At 52.6% G+C, this 6,000-nt stretch overlaps 20 non-coding genes across 20 annotated transcripts; 12 read left to right on the top strand and 8 right to left on the bottom strand.

Moving 5' to 3' along the window:
• Positions 1-312: 312 nt before the first annotated feature.
• On the bottom strand, positions 313-385 carry Trnar-acg (transfer RNA arginine (anticodon ACG)). Its single transcript has one exon. It is a non-coding gene; the product is annotated as a tRNA-Arg (tRNA).
• A 378-nt stretch (positions 386-763) lies between these two features.
• On the top strand, positions 764-855 carry Trnai-uau (transfer RNA isoleucine (anticodon UAU)). The gene is given in 2 exon segments: positions 764-801; positions 820-855. It is a non-coding gene; the product is annotated as a tRNA-Ile (tRNA).
• Positions 856-962: 107 nt separating this feature from the next.
• Trnad-guc (transfer RNA aspartic acid (anticodon GUC)) lies at positions 963-1,034 on the top strand. The gene has a single exon. It is a non-coding gene; the product is annotated as a tRNA-Asp (tRNA).
• Positions 1,035-1,141: 107 nt separating this feature from the next.
• Trnad-guc (transfer RNA aspartic acid (anticodon GUC)) lies at positions 1,142-1,213 on the top strand. The gene has a single exon. It is a non-coding gene; the product is annotated as a tRNA-Asp (tRNA).
• A 234-nt stretch (positions 1,214-1,447) lies between these two features.
• Trnam-cau (transfer RNA methionine (anticodon CAU)) lies at positions 1,448-1,519 on the bottom strand. The gene has a single exon. It is a non-coding gene; the product is annotated as a tRNA-Met (tRNA).
• Positions 1,520-1,806: 287 nt separating this feature from the next.
• On the bottom strand, positions 1,807-1,879 carry Trnar-acg (transfer RNA arginine (anticodon ACG)). Its single transcript has one exon. It is a non-coding gene; the product is annotated as a tRNA-Arg (tRNA).
• A 378-nt stretch (positions 1,880-2,257) lies between these two features.
• Trnai-uau (transfer RNA isoleucine (anticodon UAU)) lies at positions 2,258-2,349 on the top strand. The gene is given in 2 exon segments: positions 2,258-2,295; positions 2,314-2,349. It is a non-coding gene; the product is annotated as a tRNA-Ile (tRNA).
• A 107-nt stretch (positions 2,350-2,456) lies between these two features.
• Trnad-guc (transfer RNA aspartic acid (anticodon GUC)) lies at positions 2,457-2,528 on the top strand. The gene has a single exon. It is a non-coding gene; the product is annotated as a tRNA-Asp (tRNA).
• Positions 2,529-2,635: 107 nt separating this feature from the next.
• On the top strand, positions 2,636-2,707 carry Trnad-guc (transfer RNA aspartic acid (anticodon GUC)). The gene has a single exon. It is a non-coding gene; the product is annotated as a tRNA-Asp (tRNA).
• A 234-nt stretch (positions 2,708-2,941) lies between these two features.
• Positions 2,942-3,013, bottom strand: Trnam-cau (transfer RNA methionine (anticodon CAU)). The gene has a single exon. It is a non-coding gene; the product is annotated as a tRNA-Met (tRNA).
• A 287-nt stretch (positions 3,014-3,300) lies between these two features.
• Trnar-acg (transfer RNA arginine (anticodon ACG)) lies at positions 3,301-3,373 on the bottom strand. Its single transcript has one exon. It is a non-coding gene; the product is annotated as a tRNA-Arg (tRNA).
• Positions 3,374-3,751: 378 nt separating this feature from the next.
• On the top strand, positions 3,752-3,843 carry Trnai-uau (transfer RNA isoleucine (anticodon UAU)). The gene is given in 2 exon segments: positions 3,752-3,789; positions 3,808-3,843. It is a non-coding gene; the product is annotated as a tRNA-Ile (tRNA).
• Positions 3,844-3,950: 107 nt separating this feature from the next.
• On the top strand, positions 3,951-4,022 carry Trnad-guc (transfer RNA aspartic acid (anticodon GUC)). Its single transcript has one exon. It is a non-coding gene; the product is annotated as a tRNA-Asp (tRNA).
• A 107-nt stretch (positions 4,023-4,129) lies between these two features.
• Trnad-guc (transfer RNA aspartic acid (anticodon GUC)) lies at positions 4,130-4,201 on the top strand. The gene has a single exon. It is a non-coding gene; the product is annotated as a tRNA-Asp (tRNA).
• A 234-nt stretch (positions 4,202-4,435) lies between these two features.
• Trnam-cau (transfer RNA methionine (anticodon CAU)) lies at positions 4,436-4,507 on the bottom strand. Its single transcript has one exon. It is a non-coding gene; the product is annotated as a tRNA-Met (tRNA).
• Positions 4,508-4,736: 229 nt separating this feature from the next.
• Positions 4,737-4,808, bottom strand: Trnam-cau (transfer RNA methionine (anticodon CAU)). Its single transcript has one exon. It is a non-coding gene; the product is annotated as a tRNA-Met (tRNA).
• A 287-nt stretch (positions 4,809-5,095) lies between these two features.
• Trnar-acg (transfer RNA arginine (anticodon ACG)) lies at positions 5,096-5,168 on the bottom strand. Its single transcript has one exon. It is a non-coding gene; the product is annotated as a tRNA-Arg (tRNA).
• Positions 5,169-5,546: 378 nt separating this feature from the next.
• Positions 5,547-5,638, top strand: Trnai-uau (transfer RNA isoleucine (anticodon UAU)). Its single transcript is given in 2 exon segments — positions 5,547-5,584; positions 5,603-5,638. It is a non-coding gene; the product is annotated as a tRNA-Ile (tRNA).
• Positions 5,639-5,745: 107 nt separating this feature from the next.
• Trnad-guc (transfer RNA aspartic acid (anticodon GUC)) lies at positions 5,746-5,817 on the top strand. The gene has a single exon. It is a non-coding gene; the product is annotated as a tRNA-Asp (tRNA).
• Positions 5,818-5,924: 107 nt separating this feature from the next.
• On the top strand, positions 5,925-5,996 carry Trnad-guc (transfer RNA aspartic acid (anticodon GUC)). Its single transcript has one exon. It is a non-coding gene; the product is annotated as a tRNA-Asp (tRNA).
• The last annotated feature ends 4 nt before the right edge of the window (positions 5,997-6,000 follow it).

Below are 6,000 nucleotides of genomic sequence, written 5' to 3'. Positions count from 1 at the left end.
CACGCTTCCACTGCGCCACTCTGCTGTGTGGGTGTATACTGGCTCTTCGTCACATCACTTGGGACACTTGGGCAGTGTTGTCTGCGTCGCTTTCACACGCCTACATTTGATTGCGTAACATCTCCTACAGCTCTCAGCTTGACTTGTCTCGACTTTGCTCGACTGACGCTACGCTGACGCTTGCACGCAGCGATATTTACCACGATCGCCTCGACATGCAGCTGCGAGATGCACAGGAGTAACAAAGCACTGCACGATGCGGCGACATACGAAATCCACTGCCCAGCTACGCGTTGGCAACTAACAAAATGCCGACCCTGCCAGGATTCGAACCTGGAATCTTCTGATCCGTAGTCAGACGCGTTATCCGTTGCGCCACAGGGCCAGTGGCAGCATTTCTCGCTACGAGACAAGTGCAATTCGCTAAGAAACGTGTTCTCCAGGGCTCATCAAGCTCCCAAGGAAGGCACCACTCGTCCAGCTGCGTGGTCGCGGTGCGCCTGCAGAGCTTGGAGCTTGCCACACATCTGCGCTCGCTGTTCGACAGGTAGCACGAGGCAAGGCGCGCGTTTTTCTGCATTTTTTCGATGACGAGAGGCGGTTGATGTGCATGTAAGCGTAGCATATCAAACACGAATAGCACGAAGCATTCGTACTTAGGTGCCAAAGTCGCAGTATGGCCGCAGGTGGCGATCATATGTTTTTGTAGCCACCACTGGTTTGCAGCAAAGCGAATATGGCTAACTGAGAGCGTTTCGCTGTAGCCCCAGTGGCGCAATTGGTTAGCGCACGGTACTTATAAGGCAGTAGCCGTGAGCAATGCCGGGGTTGTGAGTTCGAGCCTCACCTGGGGCATACTTTTATTTCGTAGCAGCTGTCTCTGACAGCATCGGGAGGCTACATTTCAGATGTATCAGCTATGTCAGCAAGATTAATGTGCATTATAGGCGCTAGTTGCGTCTTCCTCGGTAGTATAGTGGTTAGTATCCCCGCCTGTCACGCGGGAGACCGGGGTTCGATTCCCCGCCGGGGAGGCACACTAGATTTTTAATTATTGCACTATCAGTCGCCGAACTTAGTGTAGACCGTTTACAGCTACTTGCAACAAGTGTCTCCCACACAGACAGCTGCCTGCATCCCGTCCTCGGTAGTATAGTGGTTAGTATCCCCGCCTGTCACGCGGGAGACCGGGGTTCGATTCCCCGCCGGGGAGACGCGATTTTTATCTCACAAACCTGCTCGAGTGTTGCGCGTGTGGGGCGGAAGAGCATTAACTTTGCCATTAACTTGCTGCAAAATCTTAAAAAATGATGCATCATAGGAAGTAGTTCTCGCATTCTTCACACTTCAGAATTACGGGGTTTGCTTTTGAGGCTGAATCAATGCCCCCAGCCGACTCTCTAGGCGTAATAATCGTGCTCGACACAATCAGGAAAAGAAATAATTTTAGCAGAGCGTGGTTTCGATCCACGGACCTCTGGGTTATGGGCCCAGCACGCTTCCACTGCGCCACTCTGCTGTGTGGGTGTATACTGGCTCTTCGTCACATCACTTGGGACACTTGGGCAGTGTTGTCTGCGTCGCTTTCACACGCCTACATTTGATTGCGTAACATCTCCTACAGCTCTCAGCTTGACTTGTCTCGACTTTGCTCGACTGACGCTACGCTGACGCTTGCACGCAGCGATATTTACCACGATCGCCTCGACATGCAGCTGCGAGATGCACAGGAGTAACAAAGCACTGCACGATGCGGCGACATACGAAATCCACTGCCCAGCTACGCGTTGGCAACTAACAAAATGCCGACCCTGCCAGGATTCGAACCTGGAATCTTCTGATCCGTAGTCAGACGCGTTATCCGTTGCGCCACAGGGCCAGTGGCAGCATTTCTCGCTACGAGACAAGTGCAATTCGCTAAGAAACGTGTTCTCCAGGGCTCATCAAGCTCCCAAGGAAGGCACCACTCGTCCAGCTGCGTGGTCGCGGTGCGCCTGCAGAGCTTGGAGCTTGCCACACATCTGCGCTCGCTGTTCGACAGGTAGCACGAGGCAAGGCGCGCGTTTTTCTGCATTTTTTCGATGACGAGAGGCGGTTGATGTGCATGTAAGCGTAGCATATCAAACACGAATAGCACGAAGCATTCGTACTTAGGTGCCAAAGTCGCAGTATGGCCGCAGGTGGCGATCATATGTTTTTGTAGCCACCACTGGTTTGCAGCAAAGCGAATATGGCTAACTGAGAGCGTTTCGCTGTAGCCCCAGTGGCGCAATTGGTTAGCGCACGGTACTTATAAGGCAGTAGCCGTGAGCAATGCCGGGGTTGTGAGTTCGAGCCTCACCTGGGGCATACTTTTATTTCGTAGCAGCTGTCTCTGACAGCATCGGGAGGCTACATTTCAGATGTATCAGCTATGTCAGCAAGATTAATGTGCATTATAGGCGCTAGTTGCGTCTTCCTCGGTAGTATAGTGGTTAGTATCCCCGCCTGTCACGCGGGAGACCGGGGTTCGATTCCCCGCCGGGGAGGCACACTAGATTTTTAATTATTGCACTATCAGTCGCCGAACTTAGTGTAGACCGTTTACAGCTACTTGCAACAAGTGTCTCCCACACAGACAGCTGCCTGCATCCCGTCCTCGGTAGTATAGTGGTTAGTATCCCCGCCTGTCACGCGGGAGACCGGGGTTCGATTCCCCGCCGGGGAGACGCGATTTTTATCTCACAAACCTGCTCGAGTGTTGCGCGTGTGGGGCGGAAGAGCATTAACTTTGCCATTAACTTGCTGCAAAATCTTAAAAAATGATGCATCATAGGAAGTAGTTCTCGCATTCTTCACACTTCAGAATTACGGGGTTTGCTTTTGAGGCTGAATCAATGCCCCCAGCCGACTCTCTAGGCGTAATAATCGTGCTCGACACAATCAGGAAAAGAAATAATTTTAGCAGAGCGTGGTTTCGATCCACGGACCTCTGGGTTATGGGCCCAGCACGCTTCCACTGCGCCACTCTGCTGTGTGGGTGTATACTGGCTCTTCGTCACATCACTTGGGACACTTGGGCAGTGTTGTCTGCGTCGCTTTCACACGCCTACATTTGATTGCGTAACATCTCCTACAGCTCTCAGCTTGACTTGTCTCGACTTTGCTCGACTGACGCTACGCTGACGCTTGCACGCAGCGATATTTACCACGATCGCCTCGACATGCAGCTGCGAGATGCACAGGAGTAACAAAGCACTGCACGATGCGGCGACATACGAAATCCACTGCCCAGCTACGCGTTGGCAACTAACAAAATGCCGACCCTGCCAGGATTCGAACCTGGAATCTTCTGATCCGTAGTCAGACGCGTTATCCGTTGCGCCACAGGGCCAGTGGCAGCATTTCTCGCTACGAGACAAGTGCAATTCGCTAAGAAACGTGTTCTCCAGGGCTCATCAAGCTCCCAAGGAAGGCACCACTCGTCCAGCTGCGTGGTCGCGGTGCGCCTGCAGAGCTTGGAGCTTGCCACACATCTGCGCTCGCTGTTCGACAGGTAGCACGAGGCAAGGCGCGCGTTTTTCTGCATTTTTTCGATGACGAGAGGCGGTTGATGTGCATGTAAGCGTAGCATATCAAACACGAATAGCACGAAGCATTCGTACTTAGGTGCCAAAGTCGCAGTATGGCCGCAGGTGGCGATCATATGTTTTTGTAGCCACCACTGGTTTGCAGCAAAGCGAATATGGCTAACTGAGAGCGTTTCGCTGTAGCCCCAGTGGCGCAATTGGTTAGCGCACGGTACTTATAAGGCAGTAGCCGTGAGCAATGCCGGGGTTGTGAGTTCGAGCCTCACCTGGGGCATACTTTTATTTCGTAGCAGCTGTCTCTGACAGCATCGGGAGGCTACATTTCAGATGTATCAGCTATGTCAGCAAGATTAATGTGCATTATAGGCGCTAGTTGCGTCTTCCTCGGTAGTATAGTGGTTAGTATCCCCGCCTGTCACGCGGGAGACCGGGGTTCGATTCCCCGCCGGGGAGGCACACTAGATTTTTAATTATTGCACTATCAGTCGCCGAACTTAGTGTAGACCGTTTACAGCTACTTGCAACAAGTGTCTCCCACACAGACAGCTGCCTGCATCCCGTCCTCGGTAGTATAGTGGTTAGTATCCCCGCCTGTCACGCGGGAGACCGGGGTTCGATTCCCCGCCGGGGAGACGCGATTTTTATCTCACAAACCTGCTCGAGTGTTGCGCGTGTGGGGCGGAAGAGCATTAACTTTGCCATTAACTTGCTGCAAAATCTTAAAAAATGATGCATCATAGGAAGTAGTTCTCGCATTCTTCACACTTCAGAATTACGGGGTTTGCTTTTGAGGCTGAATCAATGCCCCCAGCCGACTCTCTAGGCGTAATAATCGTGCTCGACACAATCAGGAAAAGAAATAATTTTAGCAGAGCGTGGTTTCGATCCACGGACCTCTGGGTTATGGGCCCAGCACGCTTCCACTGCGCCACTCTGCTGTGTGGGTGTATACTGGCTCTTCGTCACATCACTTGGGACACTTGGGCAGTGTTGTCTGCGTCGCTTTCACACGCCTACATTTGATTGCGTAACATCTCCTACAGCTCTGTTCTCGCATTCTTCACACTTCAGAATTACGGGGTTTGCTTTTGAGGCTGAATCAATGCCCCCAGCCGACTCTCTAGGCGTAATAATCGTGCTCGACACAATCAGGAAAAGAAATAATTTTAGCAGAGCGTGGTTTCGATCCACGGACCTCTGGGTTATGGGCCCAGCACGCTTCCACTGCGCCACTCTGCTGTGTGGGTGTATACTGGCTCTTCGTCACATCACTTGGGACACTTGGGCAGTGTTGTCTGCGTCGCTTTCACACGCCTACATTTGATTGCGTAACATCTCCTACAGCTCTCAGCTTGACTTGTCTCGACTTTGCTCGACTGACGCTACGCTGACGCTTGCACGCAGCGATATTTACCACGATCGCCTCGACATGCAGCTGCGAGATGCACAGGAGTAACAAAGCACTGCACGATGCGGCGACATACGAAATCCACTGCCCAGCTACGCGTTGGCAACTAACAAAATGCCGACCCTGCCAGGATTCGAACCTGGAATCTTCTGATCCGTAGTCAGACGCGTTATCCGTTGCGCCACAGGGCCAGTGGCAGCATTTCTCGCTACGAGACAAGTGCAATTCGCTAAGAAACGTGTTCTCCAGGGCTCATCAAGCTCCCAAGGAAGGCACCACTCGTCCAGCTGCGTGGTCGCGGTGCGCCTGCAGAGCTTGGAGCTTGCCACACATCTGCGCTCGCTGTTCGACAGGTAGCACGAGGCAAGGCGCGCGTTTTTCTGCATTTTTTCGATGACGAGAGGCGGTTGATGTGCATGTAAGCGTAGCATATCAAACACGAATAGCACGAAGCATTCGTACTTAGGTGCCAAAGTCGCAGTATGGCCGCAGGTGGCGATCATATGTTTTTGTAGCCACCACTGGTTTGCAGCAAAGCGAATATGGCTAACTGAGAGCGTTTCGCTGTAGCCCCAGTGGCGCAATTGGTTAGCGCACGGTACTTATAAGGCAGTAGCCGTGAGCAATGCCGGGGTTGTGAGTTCGAGCCTCACCTGGGGCATACTTTTATTTCGTAGCAGCTGTCTCTGACAGCATCGGGAGGCTACATTTCAGATGTATCAGCTATGTCAGCAAGATTAATGTGCATTATAGGCGCTAGTTGCGTCTTCCTCGGTAGTATAGTGGTTAGTATCCCCGCCTGTCACGCGGGAGACCGGGGTTCGATTCCCCGCCGGGGAGGCACACTAGATTTTTAATTATTGCACTATCAGTCGCCGAACTTAGTGTAGACCGTTTACAGCTACTTGCAACAAGTGTCTCCCACACAGACAGCTGCCTGCATCCCGTCCTCGGTAGTATAGTGGTTAGTATCCCCGCCTGTCACGCGGGAGACCGGGGTTCGATTCCCCGCCGGGGAGACGC

This window comes from Schistocerca nitens, chromosome 9 (assembly GCF_023898315.1).
Source record: "Schistocerca nitens isolate TAMUIC-IGC-003100 chromosome 9, iqSchNite1.1, whole genome shotgun sequence".
NCBI lineage: Eukaryota > Metazoa > Arthropoda > Insecta > Orthoptera > Acrididae > Schistocerca > Schistocerca nitens.
Note: the sequence above shows the minus strand (reverse complement) of the source record. Positions and strands in the feature narration are given on the sequence as shown.